This window comes from Bos taurus, chromosome 20 (genome assembly GCF_002263795.3).
Source record: "Bos taurus isolate L1 Dominette 01449 registration number 42190680 breed Hereford chromosome 20, ARS-UCD2.0, whole genome shotgun sequence".
NCBI lineage: Eukaryota > Metazoa > Chordata > Mammalia > Artiodactyla > Bovidae > Bos > Bos taurus.
In genome coordinates, this window is record NC_037347.1 from 66,937,805 (window position 1) to 66,962,722 (window position 24,918).

The following is a 24,918-nucleotide window of genomic DNA, read 5'->3' on the forward strand; positions in this document are numbered from 1 at the left end:
TGTATCATGGAGACGTGCAGACAGGAATGATCTGGCCTCGGGAAAGACTTTCGGGTAGGAGTAGGTATGGGAGGAGGAGGTCCCCCAGGCGCCCCTCCCCTCTCCCGGGTTTCTCCATCCACCCTCCTCCTCCTCTCCTCTGTGCAAACAGGGAAAACATGTCCATGGAAAGCCCCATGCACAGTCAGCAAAAACAAGACCTGGAGCTGACCGTGGCTCAGATCATCAGCTCCGGGTTGCAAAATCCAGGCTTAAACTGAAGAAAGTGGGGAAACCACTAGACCATTCAGGTATGACCTAAATCAAATCCCTTATGATTAATACCGTGAAGATGACAAATAGATTCAAGGGATTAGATCTGGTAGACAGAGTGCCTGAAGATCTGTGGACGGAGGTTCGTGACATTGTACAGGAGGCAGGGATCAAGACCACGCCCAAGAAAAAGAAATGCAAGAAGGCAACGTGATTGTCTGAGGAGGCTTTACAAATAGCTGAGAAAAGAAGAGACATGAAAGGCAAGGAAGAAAGGGAAAGATATTCCCAACTGAATGCAGAGTTCCAGAGAACAGCTAGGAGAGACAAGAAAGCCTTCTTTTCTTCAGCGAATACTGTTAGAAGGTGGAGTTTTAGCCACCAGAGAGAACGCGTGGAAACGTGTTCATGGACAGCCCCATGTGTTAGAGAGAATACTGGTATCCTTACCTGATTTAAGCTTCAGAATCTCCGAGGCGGGGCTTGGACTGGCTCCGCTTGGGTAGGAGGCTTGCCTGGGACAAAGCCACCATAGTGGCGGCTGAGGAAGGCGTGTGCTAGAGTGACTTGGTGGGGCCATTCTAGAAGCCAGAGAAAGTTCAGCAAGTAAGGGAGGCAGTGAGCAGGTGCAACGTGATCTCCCAGGAGGGTGGGGTGAGTTCAAGAGAGAGGGGAGCTGGACATTGAGCTGAAGGGCTGGGGGACAAGATGACCCGTGTAAGGGGAACCTGAGACCCACCTGGGGCAGAGTCAGGGCACCTTCTCTGGGGATGATGGAAGGGCTCTGAGCTGAAGGAGGACGGCTTCTGGATCATAGTCCAGGTTGCTCCTTGGACAAACAGCTTCTGAATCAAGCAAGCTGCTGGTTTAAACCAGACTTACAGCCATTCACAAGACCTGCTAGATCAAGACTTCCTGGGGTTGAATTCAGGAATCTTTGACAAGATCTCCAAGCCATTTGGAGGCACCCTGGGACTGAGAATCAACCTTGGTTGGGAGTCTGTGGGGAAATAACTTGGAATCCGCTGACAAAGACATTCCCCGCCCTGACTCCCCATCACTCTTTGCTGCTTTTGACCTTTCTCTAAGCGGAACAATGTCTTGGGTATTTTACAAGGCAGCTTTCTATTTGTATCATATTATGTAGCTATAGAGAGAGTGTGTGTGCTGCGTATGTGTGCATATGTAAGACTCTTTCCTACGAAACCGTTGAGCACTGGCTACATGAAACCGACACGGTTCCACTGGGGATCAAAAAGAAACAAAACAGACCAGCTCAAATAAAATGATGAAATGAGCAGCTGCATTTGAATTTCAGCAAGGCCAACCTCTAGCCCTCTAAAGTTAAAATCAGGCATGCAAGACGCATTTCAGAGCCCTTTCTGCTTTTCCGTGAGAGAGTAAGACAGACAGCTTTGTTGTGGGGAGGGGAGCTTTCAGGCAGGGCAAGGACTGCTCAGCTTTGCTGGGGTTGCAGCCCTCACTGTTTAGATGAGAACGCTTGCGTGAGGGCTGTTCGGAATACAGAGCAAGTCACTCCTGATGCACAGCATATGACGTGTTGCTTGGCGATAGATTACCCCATCAGTGTCGCCTCCTCACAGGTGTGAGGCGCCGGGAATCATAATGGACTTTCTAGCCAGGGGCAGTTTATAAGGGGAGGTGATCAGGACTCACACAGTGATGTAAAGGGGGTCCTGACGGTGACATCTGGGATAATGGAGGACGTGAGGAGCTTGAAAAGGCAGGTCAGAAAGTGTGAAGAGGAAGCTATTGTCATTCTTTGGACCACTTCTAATCCATCTTTAGGGGATCGTGCCACCTTTCACTGAATCATAAAACTCCTTCAGTTCACTCTTGGCTTGTCTGAGGCTGTATGCTGAGCTCAAGTCAGCTCCGTGCATTCCTTGGGCTGTTTCCACTCCTTGTTCTTCCAAGATTGCAAATCGTTTAGCAAATAGAGCTGCAGCGACTCAGCTTGGTGGCTGAGGCTTCCCTCAGATGTCTTTGCAGTATTTGATAATGCAAAATAAATAATAATAATGCAAAATAATGCAAAGTAAAATGCCTCAAGGACTCTGAAGTTCTGAAATAATATTAGTAATAATTATTATTACTATTATTTTAATGTTTAAATGAAAATTTATTTTAATTTATTATTTTAATTTACCCTTCTACACAAGTTTACAGAGAGTTTTCTCAGATGCAGTTGATGTCAGAACCCAAAACTCCTTTCCATAAAGAGAAGGCTTGAAAGTGAAAAGTAAGTGAAAGTGAAAGTAGCTCAGTCGTGTCCAACTCTTTGCGACCCATGGACTGTAGTCCATGGAATTCTCCAGGCCAGGATACTGGAATGGGTAGCCTTTTCCTTCTCCAGGGGATCTTCCCAACCCAGGGATTGAACCAAGGTCTCCTGCATGGCAGGCAGACACTTTACCAGCTGAGCCACAAGGGAAGGCTTACTTGTACCCGAACATGTACTCTGCCACCCCAGCCTAGTCCTCCAGGGCTTTGTTTCACAAGAGTGCTTTGTTTCAGCCTTCTGATTCTCCATGAAGATATGTGGGCAGGGCAGTGCCATTCACTCAAAAATTGGTCATCAAGTCAGGCACGGCTCAGGGTTCTTGGATATGTGTGTGTGTGCTAAGTCACTTCAGTCATGTCCTGGCTTCATCCTCGCCAACAGCTCACACTCTGTTGAGTTGATGGTCCACCAGATTATCATAATAAAATATGGAGATTTATTTAAAAAAACCTAGAAATAAAACTACCATATGACCCAACAATTCCACTACTGGGCATGTACCCTGAGAAAAACATAATCAAAAAAGACAGATGCACCCCAGTGTTCATTGCAACTCTACTTACAATAGCTAGGCCATGGAAACAACCTAGATGTCCATCAACAAATGAATGGATAAAGAAGCTATAGTACATATTTGCAATGACTATTACTCAGCCATAGAAAGGAATGTGTTTGAGTTAGTTTTAATGAGGTGGATGAGCCTAAAGGATATTATACAGAGTGAAGTAAGTCAGAAAGAGAAAAACAAATACTGCATATTAACCCATATATATGGAATCTAGAAATACGGCACCGATGAACCTATCTGCAGGGCAGCAGTTAGGATCCAGACACAGAGAACGAACTTGTGGACACCGTGGGGGAAGGAGAGGGTGGGGCGAATAGAGAGTAGTATTAAAACATATACATAACCATATAGAAAGTTAGATAGCTAGCGGGAATTTGCTCTATGATGCAGGGAGCTCAAAACCGGGGCTCTGTGATAATCTAGAGGGGTGGGATGGACTGGGAGTTTGAACAGGAAGTTCAAGAGGGAGGGGACATATGTATACTTATGGTTGATTCATGTTGATCTATGGTAGAAATGAACACAATATTGTAAAGCAATTGTCCTCCCATTAAAAATAAATAAAAAAGAAAGAAATGAAAAAAATATACATTAGCTACATCCCTTGAAGAGATGGAGACACTGCACTGAGAATATGTAGCATGGAGCTGGGATTCCCGGGAAGAGGGGAAGGGCCACTTGTTTGGAAATAGATCGGCTTGGGAGGCCACAGTGGACTCAGGAAGGCTGATTAGGTGAAAGGTAAGGTTCTCACTGACGAGTGAGGGTGTGTGGCCATAGTGAGGATTGCAGTGGCTGGTTTAAAGAGATATTGAGGAGCTGAGTTGCCCAGATGCCCCTGGGGGAGGAGAGGCAGATGCCAAGGATCATGCCTAAGCTGTGGCTTGTGCAGCTGGTACCATTCATTGAGGAGCAGACCAGAAGAGGAACCAGATTTGTGATGGGAAGGTTGTGGGTGGTGATGATGAATTCAGCATCCCACATGTTCGGCTTAAGACAGTGCTGAGACAGCAGTGTGAAGGTAGTAAGTGAACACTCAAGTGTGAGGGTCTGGAGCTCTGTGGGGAGGTCCGCACCTGAAGGTTAACAGTTGGGGGTCTTTGAAGGATGCCACTCGCAAGCACAGAGTTGCCTACAGAGTCCGCGTTATCATACGGTCACTACATTATGATAACATGTAGTTATCAGTTTCACTGGACCCAGAATTTCTGTGAGCAGGGGTCTAGGGAGGAAAGTGACATGGTCTGATTTGTGCTTCTTGAAGACTCTTCCGACTGCTGTGAGGGGAGTCGGTTGGAGAGGTTCCATCGGAGCAGAGAGAAGGATAGGATGATATTTTGATAATCCAGGTGAGGGAAATTGTTGGTTGGGACTCTTGGCAAGAGTAGTGTTTCAAGAAGAGAATGGCTTTGAGCTATGTTCTGTAGGTGGAATCAATAGGACTTGCCACAGGGTTGAATGTGGGATGTGAGAAAGAGAAATCAAGAATAATTCTTAGATGTTTTATCTGAGCAACTGGGGCTCTGATGCTCCAATGCACAAAGGTAGGGGGAGGCTGGAGGAGTAGCAGGTTTGAAGAGGGGCGTATCATGTTTGAGATGCCTGTCTGTACATCAGGGAGATGTCAAGAAGAGGGCTGGCTGCTGGAGTCTGTTGGCTGCTGAGGATGAAGGACTGAGATCTGAGGCTGTTGAGAACCAAGAGGAACACTGAAGGAGGAAGAGGCTGCCCGAGTTCGGGGCCGTAAAGCTGGAGCCACCTTTGTCTACTCTGAGGTGTTGCCTTCGACCTGGGCAGAACTGGGTGCAGGGGACAGGCCCTTTGGAAGCTGAGGAGTCTGCAGCTTTGAGTCTCTGGGCGGGGTGGTCTCTTGTCCCCTCTGGGTGAAGCCCTCTCTCTGTCTCTGGGTTTGCCACGGGTTGTCCAGCAGTGCAAGGCCACTGAGGTGGGGAGATTTAGTCTCTAGCTCTTCCCTGGCCCTTGTGTCCAAGGCCTCGGGCAGTGTCTGGGCTGAGGGCAGTCATACATATCCACGTGAGATGGCCTGTTTCTGCCAGTTTCTGGTCCTGACCTAAACCCTATTTCCATGTCATTTGATGATTTCTTACCATTTGGGGGAGAATAAATTCAGGCATTTCACACTTTTCCCTCCCCCTCCTTTTTCTCTTCCTTCTGTAGAATCATTACCTTTTTCCTCTGGCCACAAATTTCACCTATAAAATCTTGGGAATAAAGTCCTATGGTATATACATCACCATGAGGCTGGGTGACAGTCATCAAATTAAATCAGGTTTGATTTTCTGCTGTACGTTTTGGAGACTTTGTTCCTGTGATCTGTCTCTTATCAATCTAAGACCAATGATGCTATGTTTAATTTGCACATTTCCTGCGTTAACATTGCTTCGCTGATTGAATACCCCACGACCTAATAGTTCTCCTGAGAAGATTTTCCCTAAAGGTCATTAACGCGATGTTATCAAAAGTCACTTTAGAAATCAAATTTGTTTCTATTGCTATAAACCTTCATTTTGATCCTCAAAAGAGCTTCCTGGAAATCTTTAATAGTCTCTTTCAAATTCAATTTGATAAGATTTGACATATTTTTCAAAGGGCTCCAGCATAATAGGGCCAAAACTTTGTTGGCCACAGCTGGCATTGAAATACCTGGGTACCTCAACAGAGTTGTTTCTTATATTATGTTCATTTACTTTCTGGATTAATTTAATGGTAGAAGAAACTGACTGCTGATTTCTTCCGGGGAAACACACAAGGAGTCCAGATTTTAATATATTCTTCTATTCTGCCAAGAATACTTCACAAAGTCTCAGCTTGTGAATATATATAACCCTGATCTCAGAATCCATTTGTAGAGTAAGTCTAAATTCAATCCATTAGACCAAATCCTAAAGTGCCTGTGTCTGCAAAACTCTCACTGGAGTTTAAATTAATTGATAAATAGTTGCATCTTTATGCTTAGAATTATTTCTGAAGGTGCACAGTTGGGCTGTAATTTCTAAGGCAGTTAGTGATGAATGACTCTTTTTAACAAAGAGGTTTACATCAATCATGAAGTTCTTGCCTATTTATCTCTTCGTTATGAGCAAAAATAGATACTAATGAAACCGCCAGACAGATGGATGACCCAAACCTTGCCACAGCTAAAGAAATGGCAATTCAGCTGCAGAGAGCAATTCAACTGGTCACTGAGAGCCCTGAATTCAGGGCAGCTATGGCCTGCTCAGTTGGGGCCATCCTCCAGGAGTCTGTCTTGGGAGATTCTGCCCAGATATTTTGGGAGAAGGCCTTTCCTCTGAATGGACTGATTCTGTCAAACTTCAGCCATTATGTGGCACATGCCCAGGTTCCTGGTTTGGACATAATTGAATCTCTGCATTGTTTTCTCATCAAATGTAATATTGGGTTTCTCAGTCACTGAATAATAATTATTCCTTGACAGGAAAGCTATGACCAACCTAGATAACATGTTAAAAAGCAGAGATTATCTCTTCACCAACAAAGGTCCATATAGTCAAAGCTATGGTTTTTCCAGTAGTCATGTATGAATGTGAGAGTTGGATCATAAAGAAGGCTGAGCACTGAAGAATTGATGGTGGTGCTGGAGAAGACTCTTGAGTTCTTGGAACAGCAAGGAGTTCAAACCAGTCAATCCTAAAGGAAATCAACCCTGAATATTCATTGGAAGGACTCTTGCTGAAACTGAAACTCCAATTCTTTGGCCACATGATGTGAAGACCTGACTCATTGGAAAAGACCCTGATGCTGGTAAAGATTGAGGGCAGGAGGAGAAGGGAGCGATAGAGGATGAGATGGTTGGATAGCATCAATGACTCAAGGGACATGAGTTTGAGCAAGCTCTGGGAGATAGTGAAGGATAGGGAAGCCTGTGATGCATGGGATCACGCCAGTCCATGGGATCACAAAGAGTCAGACACAAATTAGCAACCAAACAACAACAAAAATAACAAATTACAACAAGGAACACTGGAGGCTCCATCCATCCCCTACCCCTTGCAGCCAGGTGTGGCTGTGTGACTCAGCTCCTGCTGATATGAAGTGGGTGGAAGCGATGCCTGCACCTCCAGGTCATGTCCTGAGCTCCGAAGCCCCAACATCAAGTGTCCTAGACCCTTTCCTGCCCTTCCACACTGATTGAAATGCAGGTGATGGAGCAACAAGACAGAAGGAACCTGGGTTCCCAGTGAACCCACAGAGCAGAGGGGTTCTGCCTGCCCAGAACTTAACACAACCTGACCAGTCAATGAGAAGCTTCTTTTTAAAGGCACTGCATTTTCTGGATGGACCTAGAGATGATCATATTAAGTGAAATAAGTCAGACAGAGAAAGACATGATACCACATGACATCACACGATATCACGTATATATGGAAACTCAAAAATGATCCAAAAGAACTTCTTTACAAAACAGAAACACACTCATAGACATAGAAAACAAACTTACGGTTACTGAAGAGGAAAGGTGAGGGGCGTAAATTAGGAGTTTGGACTGACATATACTCACCGTGTGTGTGCGTGTGTGCTAAGGTGCTTCAGTCGTGTCTCACTCTTTGCGACCTCATGGACGGTAGCCCGCCAGGCTCCTCTGTCCATGGAATTCTCCAGGCAATAATACTGGAGTGGGTTGCCATGCCCTCCTCCAGGGTTTCTTTCTGACCCAGGGATCAAAGCTGCATCTCCTGCATTGCAGGCAGATTCTTTACTGCTGAGCCACTGGGGAAATCCCGTATACACACTGTATATATAAAACAGCGAATCAATAAGGACCTACTATATGGCACAGGGAGCTCTACTCAATACTGTGTAACATCCTATATGGAAAGAGAATCTGAGAAAGAATAGATATTCATGAATGTATAACTGAAGCACTTTGCTGTGTACCTGAAACGAAGGCAACATCGTAAATCACCTAAACTCCAGTATAAAATAGAAATTAAAAAAACATAAAGGTACTGCAGTTTTGGGCTTCCTGAGTTAGGGTATATCCACATGTACTCTAATAGGAAGCAGTTCCTATTGCTTCCCTTACAAAGGACCATAGCTTACATAATAGCATTTTATTATCTCATGGTTCTGGAGGTAAAAGTCCAAAATTAAGGTGTCAGCATGACATGACCCTCTGAAACCTGTCGGGGAATCTTCCTCGCCTGCCCCCAGCTTCTGGGGGTCTGCTGACCACCTCTGGCCTTTCTGGGCTATAGACACAGCCCTTCACTCCTCTTTTCACGTGGTTCCCTCCCTGGGTCTTTGCATCACCTCCTCTCTATACGTGTCTGCCTCTGCATCCACATTTCCTCTTTTAAAAATGACACTGTCATAGTGGTTAGGGGCCCACCCTGATGTCTCATCTTAACTTAATTCCTTTATTAAGACCAGGTTTCCAGATCAGGTTGCATTCTGGAGTCCTGGAGGTGGGACTTCAATGTTATCGGGAGAGACAAATCAACCCCTGACACCCACCAGTGTTTGTTTACTGAGGGCTTACTGTACTCCCGGGTCTTGCCAAGCATCTAAAAAGATTCCTTTATTTAATCATCACAATAACTTTGGGAAGGAAGCACCATTGCTGCCTGTTCTTAAGATTTTGAAAAAGGGGAGCAGAAACACAAGGCAAGTCCCTCCAGGTCACACTGAGACTGAAGGTGAGCTGAAATGGAAACACAAGTCTGAGTCCAGAATCAACTTGCAGTCTTTTTTGTCTCTCAGAAAGAAGCCTTGGCCACTGACAAGAAGAGGAGGAAGTGGATGAGCCTGTCTCTGGGCATCTCGTTGCTGTTCAGCTGCTGAGTCGTGTCCAACTCTTTGTGACCCCATAGACTGAAGCACACCAGGCTTCCCTGTCCATCATCACCTCCCAGAGCTTGATCAAACTCATGTCCATTGAGTCGGTGATGCCGTCCAACCATCTCAGCCTCTGTCTTCTGCTTCTCCTCCTGCCTTCAATCTTTCCCAGCATCAGGGTCTTTTCTCATGAGTCTGTTGTTCACATCCAATGGCCCAAGTGTTGGATCTTCAGCTTCAGCATCAGTCCTTCTAATGAATATCCAAGATTGATTTCCTATAGGATTGACTGGTTTGATCTCCTTGAAGTTCAAGGGACTCTCAAGAGTCTTCTCCAATAGCATAGTTCAAAAGCATTGATTCTTTGGTGCTCAGCCTTCTTTATGGTCCAGCTCTCACATCCATACATGACTACTGGAAAAACCATAGATTTGACTATACAGACCATTGTTGCAAAGTAATGTCTCTGCTTCTTAAAATGCCATCCAGGTTCGTCATAACTTTTGTTCCAAGGAGCAAGCATCTTTTAATTTCATGGCTGCAGTCACCATCTGCAGTCACCATCTGTGGTGATTCTGGAGCCCAAGAAAAGAAAGTCTTTCACTGTTTCTGTTGTTTCCCCATCTATCTGCCATGAAGTGATGGGACAAGGTTTTGATTTAAGTTTTCTGAATGTTGAGTTTTAAGCCAACTTTTCCACTCTCCTCTTTCACTGTCATCAAGAGGCTCTTTAGTTCTTCTTCTCTTTCTGTCATAAGGGTGGTGTCAACTGCTTATCTGAGGTTATTGATATTTCTCCCGGCAATCTTGATTCCAGTTTGTGCTTCTTCCAGCCCAGCGTTTCTCATGATGTACTCTGCATATAAGTTAAATAATCAGGGTGACAATATACAGCCTTGACATACTCATTTCCCAATTTGGAACCATCTGTTGTTCCAAGTCTGGCTCTAACTGCTGCTTCTTGACCTGCATACGGGTTTCTCAGGAGGCAGGTAAGGTGGTCTGGAAGTCCCATCTCTTGAAGAATTTTCCAGTTTGTTGTGATCCACAGTCAAAGGCTTTAGTGTAGTCAGTGAAGTAGATATTTTTCTGGAATTCTCTTGCTTTTTCTGTGATCCAATGGATGTTGGCAATTTGATCTCTGGCTCTTCTGACTTTTCCTCAGTCCCATAGAGTATTTCCAGATGACTTGAGATGTTGGAAAAGTTTTGCCTCGCGGTCTGAAAGGAGATTCTAAGACCAGGATGCTCACAGAGGTGGGTGGGCTAGGAGTGTGTGGCTTCAGTCTTTCAGGAGGCCCATGAGGTTACAGTGAAGGTTTTGGTCTTCAGAGCCTCACTGTGGGATTTTCTTTCTAGGTATTATGCCCTTGTGTTAAAATTATGCCCCTCCTTGTGACTTCCTTGGTTTCTCTAGGAACTTCACTTTCTGCTCCTACATAGCATCTGTCGATGTCTAAAGGGTCAGAGGAGGAGTCCAGGCTCTTCTGGGTTTGTGGCAAAGCTGTTTACCTGGAGGTGAATGCCTTTATAGGGCACAGTGTGAGGTGTGGCTGCAGAGGCCTGTTGGAGCTGGATAAGGGAGAGCTGACGTGTCAAGGGGCAGCTATGGGTGGTTTGGGGGCCAGATCCTGACTCCATGTTCTTGAAGCTACTTTGTTTCCTGGAGAAGCTCAGGACAGGCTCAGAAGCTTGTCCCAAGAACCCCCTGAAGGAGCATCCACTGACCAAGGTCCAAGGAGAGAACCTGCTCCCACCTCGTTTAGACTGATGGCAGTCTACCTCATTTCCAGACTCTGAGGGCGAGCCTTAAACTGCCCACTTCCCCTGCATGCCACTCTCAGCCCCTGAGTTTTGAAAACAATTTTTAATTACAAATGGCATCGTATCTAAATCAGGATCTGAGGAAAGCAGCCTGCTTTTAAAGAATCACTCCAGTTCGCTGCTTCAAGCACCTACTGGCAAAAAAAATGCATCCTGATCGTTTCCTAACCTGACGCAGCCAGCAAGTTACGGTGACCTGTAAGCTCTTCACCAGTGGACTGGTCACTGGGGACATTGACTGGCGTATCCGGGGGCTCCTGGGGCGTCTCCACGGACCCCTTTGTGACCACGGGTTTCTGGCTGACATTGCTCCTTTCCAAGGTGACCCTGAGCACAGAACCTTTTAATTAGCCCACAGATCGTCGCTTTGTGTGGGTGACTGTCAGTTTCTTTGCCTTCTGCGGCCTCCTGTTGCCATGGCAACACTCTCCTAACAATGGATTATGGCAGTGGGAGAGAAGCTGAGAGGCACAGCCTTGTGCCAACTCCCAGCCAGATAGTAAATATTCATGATAATACCAGGAGGTTAAAACTGCATTGTCAATAAGTTTTATTAATTCTCGGTCAGTGTAACTCTATGCTGGGGGAGGCAATGGAAGGCTTATTTATCTTAACTTAAGGCTAAAACAGAAGCAAAGGTACCACAGCCCTTCCCCCTAAAGAATAACCAGGAAGTGTCAACACTCTTCAGCTGTTGCGTTTTGATGTCATTTGCATCAAGATTGCCAGGAGAAATATCAATGACCTCAGATATGCAGATGACACCACCCTTATGGCCGAAAGCAAAGAGGAACTGAAGAGCCCCTGATGAAAAGTGAAAGAGGAGAGTGAAAAGCTGGCTTAAAACTCAAAAACATTCAAAAACTAAGATCATGGCATCCAGTCCCATCACTTCATGGCAAATAGATGGGGAAACAATGAAAACAGTGACAGACTTTATTTTCTTGGGCTCCAAAATCACTGCAGATGGTGACTGCAGCCATGAAATTAAAAGACGCTTGCTCCTTGGAAAAAAAGCTATGACCAACTTAGACAGCATATTAAAAAGCAGAGACATTACTTTGCCAACAAAGGTCTGTCTAGTCTAAGCTATGGTTTTTCCAGTAGTCATGTATGGATGTAAGAGTTGGACTATAAAGAAAGCTGAGCATTGAAGAAATGATGCTTTTGAACAGTGGTGTTGGAGAAGACTTGAGAGTCCCTTGGACTGCAAGGAGATCCAACCAGTCCATCCTAAATGAAATCAATACTGAATATTCATTGGAAGGACTAATGCTGAAGCTGAAACTCCAATACTTTGGCCACCTGATGCGAAGAACTGACTCACTGGCAAAAGCCCTGATGCTGGGAAAGATTGAAGGCAGGAAGAGAAGGGGACAACAGAGGATGAGATGGTTGGATGGCATTTCTGACTTGATGGACATGAATTTGAGCAAGCTCTGGGAGCTGGTGATGGACAGGGAGGCCTGGTGTGCTGTGGTCTATGGGGTCTCAGAGTTAGACATGACTGAGCGGCTGAACTGAACTAAATGATTGAACTTCAAATCTTCCATGGATGGAGAAAGAATATAGGGCTCTTTTTATTAACGTATGATATTACCATAATACTGTCTTGCCCAATCTGTTGGTTTAATAATACTATGTTATAAGGTAACGTTATTAAAAACCTGAGATCCCATCAACATATAAATGAATAGTCTTCTGAATGGGATGGGCACAGTTGGTCTTATGAACATATTTCCATCTTCCTGTGAGGACGTTTCAGGATGAATAAATCTGCGGGCAGATGCTTCATCTATGAAGAAGAGTTCTTCAGGGCACTGCTGGCCCAATCCTGTTCATGGGGACAGAAGAGAGTGGTCACCAGCCACAGACAAATTCGAGGAAAACCTTGGAAGTGGTCTTGAGCACTTTGTCCCCAGAACCTGACTGCAGATGCTGAAGGACCCTGGTTCTCTTTTTTAAACCAGCTTGACTGAGCCTGGGATGTGTCCCCATCAAGGTCCTATGTGTTCACCTGCTGCTGTGGTTTCCTCCTCTTTCTCCCCTCTTTGGTCACTTGGGTCTGGGGTTCCTGAAGGAAGCCCATCAGGTCCATGTTGGTCCCAAAGCTGGGGGGCAGGGCCACACTGGACAGTGGATGGGAAACTGGGCTCCTTTAAACTTGCTTATTTAGTCCCACAAGAGGACCATGGATAGTTGGATCCTTAGATCCTGGCGGGAAAGTCTTTCCATAGTAATGGGGCTGCTTCAAGACAGAGGGAAGACTTTTCATCCTGCTACTTATAGGAGTGTTTCATTAAGTATTAAATAACTATTGTAATTGTATTACCTGCAGCTTACTTGATTACTTAATTCAGCCTGTTGAAGAATTAATTGCTATTTAATCAATGCTGTCATTTAGAGGACAGGCATAATCACCAAGGTTCTGAGCTGGTAATAACATGCTCCTGTTCCTTCTCTCATCTGATGTGGTCTAACAGCTGGAGGCCTCATTCTCTTCTGCACGTTACACCCTCCAAATCCAGATGAACGCTGGCTGGGTCTTAGCAGGGCGGCTGCAAGCTGCCTCTCTCTCTGTGTGTCTGCAGGTCATGGGGGACTTGGGTGGCATCTCCATGAGTGTCTCTGGGTGTAAGGGGCAAGACCATCTTCAACAGTGAATGTCACAGTCAAAGCCCCCAGGTGGTCAAGGCCATAGGAGGTGGAAAGGCAAAGCCATATTTTACATTTTCCAGTGGGCCAGTATTGCTAGAAAGTATGTGTGTGCCAAGTCGTTTCAGTGGTGTTCGACTTGCAACCTTATGAACTGTAGCCCGCCAGGTTCTTCTGTCCATAGAATTCTCCAGGCAAGAATATTGAAATGAATGGCCATCTTCTCCTCCAGGGGATCTTCCCGACTCAGGGATTGAACCCTTGTCTCTTACATCTCCTGCGCTGGCAGGCGGGTTCTTTACTACTAGGGCCACCTGGGGAGCTTGAAGGTGAAGGCTGATAAAATTTAAAACTTCTGTTCTGAGAAAGAAACTTTCCTAACAAGAGGAAGACAAGCCAAAAAGTGGAAGGAAATATTTACCAAAGACATGTCTTATAAAAACTATCCAAGATTTGCAAAGAGCCCTTAAAATTCAACAATAAGGAAATGAGCAGATTGATTTAAAAATGGAAAAAGACCTAAATAGACACCTAGCCATAAGAGAAATAGGGGTGGCTAATAAGTATACGAAAAGACGTTCCATATCACATGTCAACAGGGAGAGAGAAACTGAAACAACACTGAGAAATCGCTTGCATGTGGGCTCAGTCACTCAGTCATGTCTGACTCTCTGTGACCCCATAGACTGTGGCCCACCAGGCTCCTCTGTCCATGGGATTCTCCAGGCAAGAAGACTGGAGTGGGTTGCCATTTCCTCCTCCAGGGGATCTTCCCGACCCAGGGATGGAACCTGGGTCTCCTGCATCTTCTGCACTGCCAGGTGGGTTCTTTATCACTGAGTCACCCGGGATGCCCTTGAGAAATCACGACACACGTATTACAGTGGCTGAATCCAGAACACCGCCAACACCCAATGTTGGTGAGGACTTGGAACAACAGGACTCTCATTTGCTGTGGGTGGGAATGCAAAGCGGTACAGCCACTCTGAAAGACAGTTTGGCAGTTTCTTAAAAACTTACCATCCATTCCAGCAGTAAAGGTCCTCAGTATCCACTCAAAGAAGTTAAAAATTTATGTCCACACAAAAACCTACAAACAAATGTTTATAGCAGTGTTATTCATAATTGCCAAAAGTTGGAAGCAACCAAGATGTTCTTCAGTAGGTGAATGAGTAAGTAAACACTGGAATATCCAGACAACAGAATATTATTCAGTGTGAAAACAAATGCTCTATCAGTCCCCAAGCTACAAAACCTGAAATGCATTATTACTAAGTGAAAGAAGTCAACCTGGAAAGGCTGCAGAGTACATGATTTCAGCGATGTGACGTCCTGGCAAAGGCATAACTCTGGAGACTAAAAAGATCAGTTGTTTCCAGGTGTTAGGACGGGGGAGGGGTGAACAGGCAGAGCACAGAGAACGTTTGGGGCAGGGAAACTCTTCTGTAGGACGCTGTAAGAGCAGGTACATGTCACTGCAGGTGCTTCAGTCGCTAAGTCGTGTCTGACTCCTGCGACCCCCAGACTGTAGCCTGCCAGGCTCCTCTGTCCATGGGGATTCTCTAGGCAAGAAAACTGGAGTGGGTCGCCACTTCCTTCTCCAGGGGATATTCCCAACCCAGGATTCGAACCTGGGTCCCCTGCATTGCAGGCAGATTCTTTACCAACTGAGCTATGAGGGAAGCCCAAAATGTACACGTCATTACATGCTTGTCAAATCTATAGAAGGTATAACATGACTCTGGGTGACAATGGCGAGTCATTGCAGGTCCTCTGCTGTAACAAACATACCCCTCCAGTGTGGGATGTGCATGGAGGAAGGCTATACGTGTGTGGAGGCAGGAGTATTGGGGACTCTCTGTACTTTTCACAGGATTCTGCTGTGAACCCAGAACATCTCTTAAAATTAAAGTTTATTAATTAAGAAATTGGGCTTCCCCTGTGGCTCAGCGGTAAAGAATGGTTCGATTGCTGAGTCAGGAAGATCGCTTGGAGAAGGAAATGGCAACCCACTCCAGTATTCTTGACGGCAGAGGAGCCTGGTGGGCTACAGTCCATGAGGTTGCAAAAGAGTCGGACGTGACTTAGCAACTAAGCAACAAAACAATAAAAAAATACACAAGAGAAAAAGCATGTAGTTGAACAAAGTTATAACAGACTCCACAAGATTACTGAAGAATCACCACTTTGAATTGCACATAGCTGCATATTTGTGACTCTTTGCGTAGAGCTGAGCAAGGCTTTGAGTAGTTACTTAAGATGGATGTACACACAGGTGAGAGCTGAATTGGGCAGCTGGCTCTTCAAGATCTTCTTTTGAAGCTGATGGAAAATTAGGACACTGGCTGAGTGCTCTGGCTGGACCATGACAGTTTTCAAGTGCTATTGGTTACTGCTGGTCAGCAGGGCTTTGAAGAAAGATTACTGTGAAAACTTCAAACTCCGAGAAGGGGGTGCATCTTCCTGCATCATCTCTGGGGAGTCTTGTCACTGTGGGTGGTGAGTGGCTTCTCCTGTGATTGACCTAGAGGCTGATGTCAAACCGAGTGACACCTACACTGTGCCTGGGGAGACTTCTCTGTGTAGAGATCTCAAGCACGTTCAGTATATAGCATTCCCAGTTAACCTTATGATGCCTACTCATTCAGTCCTGTTGACTCTTTGTGACCCCATGGACTGTAGCCCCCCAGGCTCCTCTGTCCATGGACTTCTCCAGGAAAAACACTGGAGTGGGTTGCCACTTCCTTCTCCAGGGGATCTTCCCGACCCAGCGATCTAACCAGAGTTTCCTGTGTCTCTGGCATTATAGCCAGATTCTTTACTGCTGAGCCATCTGTAATTTACTGAGTGTAATTTTCTAGGTGGTAGGATGTTTAATAAAGTGAGGGAAGGCAGGCTCAGGGAGGTTGAGTGACTTTCCAGAGGTCTATCTGATGTGCATAAATAACATGGGGATCCCAGCTCTCCTCTGGCCAAACTCCAAGGCTGGTGCTGTCTCCCTGCCTCCCTGTAGCTTCCAGTCCATCTGACTCAGCAGGGGGAAATTCCAGCTCAGCCATCCAGGGCTGTGTAAGCCACTTGGCAGATTTCACTCTCCATCTTCCAGGAGGGCCTGCTTTAGCTGTTAGAAGTCTGGGTACCACTTTCCCGATTTGTTCCACTCTCTCCTCCCCTGCTGTGTCCACAAGCCCATTCTCTAAGCCTGCATCTCTATTCCTGCCCTGCAAATAGGTTCATCTGTACCGTTTTTCTAGATTCCACATATATGCCTTCATATGTGATATTTGCTTGTCTCTTTCTCAGTTGCTCCACTGTGTATGACAGTCTCAAGGTTTACACGACCACGTGTGAAACTGATGGCTAATGGGAACCTGCTGTATAGCCCAGGGAGCTCAGCCTGGGGCTCTGTGGTGACCTAGATGGGGGATGGTAGGGACATACATATACACAAAGCTGATTCATTTTGTTGTACAGCAGAAACTAACATGCCTAACTAACACACCTAACACTAACTAAACTAACATTGTAAAGCAATTATTTGTTGTTCATTCGCCCAGTCATATCTGACTCTTTGTGACCCCATGGACTGGCAGCACACCAAGCCTCCCTCCAAGCAGCTTTACTCCAAAGTCTGAAGTGATGCTGCAAACGTGGACAGAGCCAAATGCTACAGTGAGGTGTCTCCTTCACCTAAGAGACATCATGTGTCGTCAGTGGGTATTCCTGCTCCATTTCTTAATACAACTTCTGATTCAGGACATCCTGGGAATCCTAACACCCCTGCAGTCCTTGTCCACATGCAGAAGCTCTCCCCCTTGATGGCTAGATCTTGAACTCATATGACACCAAACATGGAAACTCTTTCACTCTCCCAGAGTCAGAGAACCCTGTCCCTCCTTCCAAAGGCCACTGCATTTGCAGTGCGAGGAAGCTCTTCCTTTATGGTCAGCTAAAACTTCCTTCCTGTAGCTTCTCTTGTCCGTGGCTGTCCTGCTCTTATAGTCACACAGAACTGTGTTGCTGCCCAATACATATTGTTGTTGTTATTTAGTTGCTAAGTTGGGTCTGACTCTTTGGGACCCCGTGGACTGCAGCACACCAGGCTCCTCTGTCCTCCACTACCTCCTGGAATTTGCTTAAATTTATGTGCATTGGATTGGTGATGCTATCCAACCATCTCATCGTCTATTGTTCCCTTTTCCTATTGCCTTCAGTCTTTTCCAGCATCAGCGTTTTTCCAATGAGTCAGCTCTTCCCATCAGGTGACCGAAGGATTGGAGTTTCAGCTTCAACATCAGTCCTTCCAATGAAGATTCAGGGTTGATTTCTTTTAGGATTGACTGGTTTGATCTCCTTGCAGTTCAAGGGACTCTCAAGAATCTTCTCCAGAACCACAGTTAAAGAGCATCAGTTTTTTGGTGCTGAGCCTTCTTTAAGGTTCAACCCTCACATCCATATATGACTACTGGAAAAAAACGTGACTTTGACTGTATGGACCTTTGTCAGTGAAGTGATTCCAACTTGTGATTCATCTAGCCCAGCATTTGCATGATGCCAATACACACGACTGGGATGGTGTTTTGGTGATAGGGTTAGAGACCCTTCCCCAGGCTCCTCAGCTGTTTCTCACTGGTAAGCAGAACAGATCTCCACCCCAGCTCAGCCTTGGATTAGGAACTCAGTTTCAGTGAACACGGGCGAAACAAAGTGCCCTCTGGCCAAGTTTGCTCGGAGTTCTGTGATTTCAGCTTCAAGTATGGGCGAGACAGGAGGTGATGGTAGACACATAGACGGAAGGAGAGGGCAAATTCAAAAGGGCAAAGCCAAATGCAAGGTCATCCTTAACCAAGAGATGAGAGGTTTTATCCCAGCCTCCCCTCAGCCCTGTGGCCCAGACCCTCCCTGTCTCCAAGCCTAGTTCAGTCTTTACTTTCTATCACCACCCTTTGTAAACCCACTGGGGGATATTTCAGTCTCAATCTTGGAGCAAGTAGTGTGTGGACTGGTTTAACCCATGGAGACCTCAGCAAGGGTGTACGGAGCAACCTAGTCCTCAAGCTTTTAATCGGAGGATAATTGCTTTGCAATGTCGTGTCAGTTTCTGCCGTCCAACAGCATGGATCAACCGTAGGTATGCGCATGTCCCTCCCTCCTGAGCCTCCCTCCCACCTCCCTGCCACCCCTCTAGGTCATCACAGAGCACCGAGCTGAGCTCGCATGCGACACAGCTGCTTCCCACTATACACGGCCATGTGTAAAATAGACAGCTCAGTTTCACACTGTGAAGGGAACTCAGCAGATGAAGGGGCATGTCCACTGCAACATCAAGGCACAGAAGTGCTCTGTGTGTAGAATTCAACCAATTGAACTCCCCTATTTTCCTATTACTCTACCCCCTTTCAACTAGTGAAGAAATATAAAATAACTATTTTCCTTTACAGGGAAATCATTGTTGTTGATATTTGTTCTTTCATCTCTCCAAGTTTGCTCTGAAAGATAGCATGGAGAGAGTGCCATGGAGACTTCCATTACCATATGGAAAATAGGCAGCCAATGGGAATTTGCTGTATGACTCAGGAAACTCAAACTGGAGCTCTGTAACCACCTAGAGGGGTGGGAAGGGGAGGGAGGTGGGAGGGAGGTTCCAGAGGGTGGGACATATGTTACCTATGACTGGTTCATGTTGATGTTTGGCAGAAGCCAACACAATTCTGTAAAGCATTTATCGTTCAATTAAAAAATACATTGATTAAAAAAGAATCAGCTTTGGATCCTTTATTAATATAGAGTGCGTGTGACTTGGGCTGAGAATTTCTTTGTAGTTGCAATCATACATTTAAACATTTAATTCACTTCCCCCCCCTCCCCCACCCCACTGATGACCATATGGTGTCTGAACACTGCTTCTCACTTGGATGTAGGGAAAAGCTCTTTCTTTAATCAGTAAAATAAATAGCTGACTCATTCCTCACCTCTATTTCAAATTTATTGAAATACTGGTATTTGTGTCACTTGACGTCTTTTTATTACTGCTTTAACTGTGAAATGAACAAGGCTGCTGCCTTTGCGTCATTGAAGTCTGAGGTCTTTTTACGTTTGAATTCCAGACTAGATGACAGATCTGGGCAGATTATCATAAATGCAAGTCGTAAGTGCAATGGGAAAGAGCTTTATGCTGTCACTTAAATGCAATCTAATTTTAAGATTCAAATACTGGTATTTTCTGAAAAGTTCAGAAGATAAGAGGCTTGCTGTACCAGGCACTGCAAAATGCATAAATTAGCAGGGGAAGTATACAGACAGGTTCATTCCGGATGCATGATAATCTGTATTTCAGCATTTACATTTGCCTTGTCTAAATGAGGGGCAACTTCGATTCTGCCATCTCTGTAAGAAAGACTGACATGTTTTGCTGTCTTCATTTAAACTGGTGCATGCTGTGTTCAACAGGACTTTCCCACTAGATTTGTTACAATCTATCCTAATGATCATATATAATGCAGACAGAGTTTCAGTTTTCATAGCTGGGCGCAGGGTGCAGCGAAATTGAGAATGCATGTTCCTGACACCAAGCACAAATTATGATTTCCATAATAGTCTGTGAAACATTTCCTATTTATTAAAACTAAATGTTAAATTGTTAACAGTGGTATTTCTCTGAATTGCTCACATGATTATTTTACGGCAAGAGATTATTTTATGGATTGGGGTCATAAAAGCCTTCATGAGTACATGCTCAGTTGTGTCTGATTCTTTGCTGCTCTATGGACTGTCACCCACCAGGCTCCTCTGTCCGTGGGTCTCTCCAGGCAAGAATACTGCATGCTCTCCTCCAGGGCTGCCATGACCTCCTCCAGGGGATCTTCCCAACCCAGGGATCAAACCAGTGTCTCATGTGTCTCCTGCATTGCAGGGGGATTCTTTACCACTGAACTACTGAGTTCAGCCCAGAGCCTTCATACCAAACATCCAGTTCCAAACAGTTTGCTGCAGCAGTGAATGGCACAGTGTGAACTCAGCAATCCCAAAGCCTGAAATTGTAGGCTACCTGTTGACAGTAGCCCTAGGAGCAGGACATGAGCCCATGACATGCTTGCTGAACCTGGCCCACGGGGGCTGTGAACCCAGGTGACATGCACATCCTATGATCAAGCTGTTGAACTCTGAGGTGCAGTTGGTAGAGGTGAGTGAGTGTGTGCATGTGCTATGTACACAGGATAAGCCTGGGATCCATGATCCTTCTGCCTCTGCAGTTTCCATGACACCCTGGTGATGTTCTCCTCTCTCTCTATGGAGGTGAGCCGCATTTGCTATCACTGGTCTGAACTCTAGAACATACATCCAAGCTGCACAGACGTGCAGTCATGAAAGTGAAGGGAAGTTCTGATGAGCCACAGCCAGTCCAGAAAGAAGGAGAACAGCAGAATCGCCTGGATAGCCCAGCGGCACCACAGAAGGGTAATGTTGGAGATACCGGTTAAACTCTTCCATGGGTTGGCCCATGCAAGCCCCTTGAAGTTGGGTAGAACCATAAATGGGTCTCTTGTGGCTGATGCATAAAGTAACACAAAGTAACACCATTGGCGGCTGTTAGCTGTCCTTGGTGGCACTTGGTGTCCTCATTTAGTTCAGTTCAGGCGCTCAGTCGTGTCCAACTCAGTCTTTGTGACCCCACGGACTGCAGCATGCCAGGCCTCCCTGTCCATCACCAGCTCCAGGAGCGTGCTCAAACTCATGTCCATTGAGTTGGTGATGCCATCGAACCGTCTTATCCTCTGTCATCCCCTTCTCCTCCTGCCTTCAATTTTTCCCAGCATCAGGGTCTTTTCAAATGAGTTGGCTCTTTGCATCAGGTGGACAAAGGATTGGAATTTCAGCTTCAGCACCAGTCCTTCCAATGAATATTCAGAACTGATTTCCCTTAGAATTGACTGGTTGGATCTCCTTGCAGTCCAAGGGACTCTCAAGAGTCTTCTCCAACATCACAGTTCAAAAGCATCAATTCTTAATGCTCGGCTTTCTTTATGGTCTGACTCTCACATCCATACATGACTACTGGAAAAAGCAGAGCTTTGGCTAGACAGACCTTTGTTGGCAAAGTAATGTCTCTGCTTTTTAATATGCTGTCTAGGTTGGTCATAGCTTTTCTTCCAAGGGGCAATCGTCTCTTAATTTCATGGCTGCAGTCACCATCTGCCTCCTCTCCACTTGATTACAATAACTAGCCCCCCTCTACATCCAGCATCCCACTATTCTTCTACTGGTTTTATAGGCTAGAATTTTAAAACTCCAAACTATAAATAAATAATAGCTTTTAAAGAAGTATAATTAATATAGAAACTGTACAATTTGATGTGCTCAGACATACATCAACATGCATGTTAACATCACACAAATCAAGGTACTAAGCATATTCATTCGTCACCTGCCAACATTTACTCAGGTTCTTAGTTCTCCCCTTTCTTGCACTAAGAACACTTAACATGATATCTACTCTCTTAACAAATGTTCAAGTGCACAATCCAGTATTGTTATTGTGGATGCTATGCGTACAGCGGGTCTTTAGAAGCTATTCATCTTGAATAACTATGTTTATCGTCTAACAATTCCTCATTTTACTTTCCCTGCCTCTTCTGTGAAAGTGAAGGTATAAGTCGCTCAGCCGGGTCCGACTCTGTGCAACCCTGTGGACTGTAGGCCGCCAGGCTCCTCTGACCTTTTGACTGAGTGACTAACACAACACATCCGTGTACAAAAGAGTGAAACTGGATCCTGTATTATATATAAAAAAATCAGCCACAGATGGGTTAGTAATATCTGAAACTGTATAATTCCTGGAAGAAAATATAGGAAAAGTTTCCATTATATTGGTCTTGTCAGTGATTTCTTGGATATGACACCAAAAACACGAGGAAGAAGGGCAAAATTAAACTCATGGAACTACATCAAAGTAAAAGCTTCTGCACAGGAAATTATCAACAGAGCAAAAAGGCAACCTTTGTGGGAGAAAATGGAAGAACATTTTGCAACTAATATATCTGGTAAAGAATTAATATTGCAAATTTGCAAGGAACTCCCACCACTCAGTTGCACAAAGCAAAAACAGAAAATCCCAATTTACTTGGGCAAGGAACTTAAAGGCGAGTTCTGCAGGCTCTCCTTAATTGCCTGTTCTGTACATAGTAGATTACGTATGTCAACCCCAATCTCCCAATTCATCCCTCTCCCCCGGCCCCCTTGGTGCCCATATGTTTGTTCTCTGTGTCTGTGTCTTTATTTCTGATTTTCAAATAGATTCATCTGTACCCTTTTTATAGATTCCACATATTTGTGTTAATATACAATATTTTTTCTTCTCTCTCTGACTTACTTCACTCTGTACGACATGCTATAGGTCTGTCTACGTCTCTGCAAATGGATTTACTTCATTCTTTCGATGACTGACTAGTATTCCACTGTATATATGTCCCACATCTTTATCAAGCCCTTTGTCGACGGGCATTTAGGTTGCTTTCCTTCCAACCTTTAACTCCATGTTTTTCCTTTGCTTTAATTCCTCGAGGATTCATCTCACTATTACTCCCTTTAAGAAGTATAGATTGTAAATCATCCACATTCCAAGAAAAATGTTAAAAAATGAAAAAAAAAAAAAGAGAGAGAGAAGCCCAGAGGCAGAAGCAGCAGAAAAGAAGGTGAGTCCTGATCAGGCAGCAACTTCGTGATTGGGCTTCCCTGGTGGCTCAGACAGTAAAGCGTCTGCCTACAATGGGGGAGACCCGGGTTCAATCCCTGGCTCGGGAAGATGCCCTGGAGAAGGCAATGGCAACCCACTCCAGTACTCTTGCCTGGAAAATCCCATGGACTGAGGAGCCTGGCGGGCTACAGTCCATGGGGTCATAAAGAGTCAGACACAACTGAGCAACTTCCCTGCTTCATTGCCGGCTCTCCATTTCTCCTCCTGCAGCAGTGGACAGATGGTGCTGTTTTCCTTCTTTGGGGAGGTAGACGATGACAGTATCATTATTTAATGATTTTTTTTGTGATCTATGGTCTGTGTTTAAAAGCATTTTTTAAGGTAGTTTAATTTTAACCCTCTGAAGGCGGCACGGCCATCAGTCGTACTTCACGGCTGAGGAACTGAGGCTCAGAAGGTTCATTTCTCCCAGGGAGTGCTCTGGATCGCTTCTGTTTCCCTCTGTATCTGCCCCGGTCGGTCACCGTTCCCTCCTTCTCTGGCTGGGCTCCCGCTGGACTTTACCCACTAGGGAGGTGTCACAGGAGATCAGGGCATCTCCTGGGGTCCTCCCAGGGAAGTCCCTGCAGGCAGGCTTCTCTCCTGGTGAGCAGTCTACCAGAGTCCCTCCTGCAGTCAGGCCACCGCTCTCCCGACCTCCTCTCTGCCTTTGTTGGCTTGGCCATAGCCCGTCTGCGACACGCCCTGATTTGCTGAAAGCTGCCTGTGGTCCTCCTTATACTGAACCTTTGTAAACAATCCCTGGGTAAAGAAATCCTCCTCCTCAAATGCCCCGGTTTCCAATGTGCCTTCTATTTCATGTTGGAGCAGGACAGAGTAGAAGGAATGGGAGAACTGGAAATTCAACTCAGTCCCCAGAGTTTCAGGCGCTGCTCCCCACACGCCTTTCCCAGGCTCCAGGCACAGAAGCAGTTGTTCGTCCCACATCCCGCCTGCGATGGTCGCTCCATGGGGTTAGCATACCTTCCAGGTGAAGAGGTAAATGTCACCACAACAAAACAAACAGCACTGCCAACAATTCAAATTCTTTCTTGACACTTTATGTTAATGATTTCAAGATCTAACGCCTGATGCCAAATAAGCCATTTAATTAAAAATCTGAAACAAAGGAATTCAACTTTCCAACTAGTTTTTGGGAAACATAAATATCATTTATATGGAAAACACTCAAACATTTATATGGAAAATGAAATGCAGGGTAGGAAGGGTGTGATGATCGTCAGATTCTAGGCATGGCGACGAGGTTATCAGACATGCGCAAGAAGAAGGACTGCTTTCAAAGATGAAAACTGCCATGTTGATGAGCGACTGGTGAGGATAAGGCATGATCTGCTTTGTTCTAGCCTTGGAACAGCATGTCCAACATGATCGGACTGTTCCAGCCTTGACAGCTCTTTAAAGAAATGAATATTTCCCTCATTTGGTAACTCCTATATACATATTTTTGCACTCCATCAGGTGTTTTCACATGCTTTGTCTCACTTAATCTAAATGACAGCATTAGGAAGCAGGTGCTATTGCACCTGTTTATAGAGAAACAAACAGAGCTAGGAGAGAAGGATCACTCGTGTGGTGGCGCAGAGCCAGGAAGCAGATGAACCATTTTCAAACCCAGGTTTTCTGAAAGTGTGCCTTCTCTAGCCACAAACAGAAGAATATGAGAGTATTTCTAGGAGAAATAAAGATTTAAGGAAACCTGTTATAAGACGGTGTAATTACATTTCTCTGCCATGGGGCAAATATC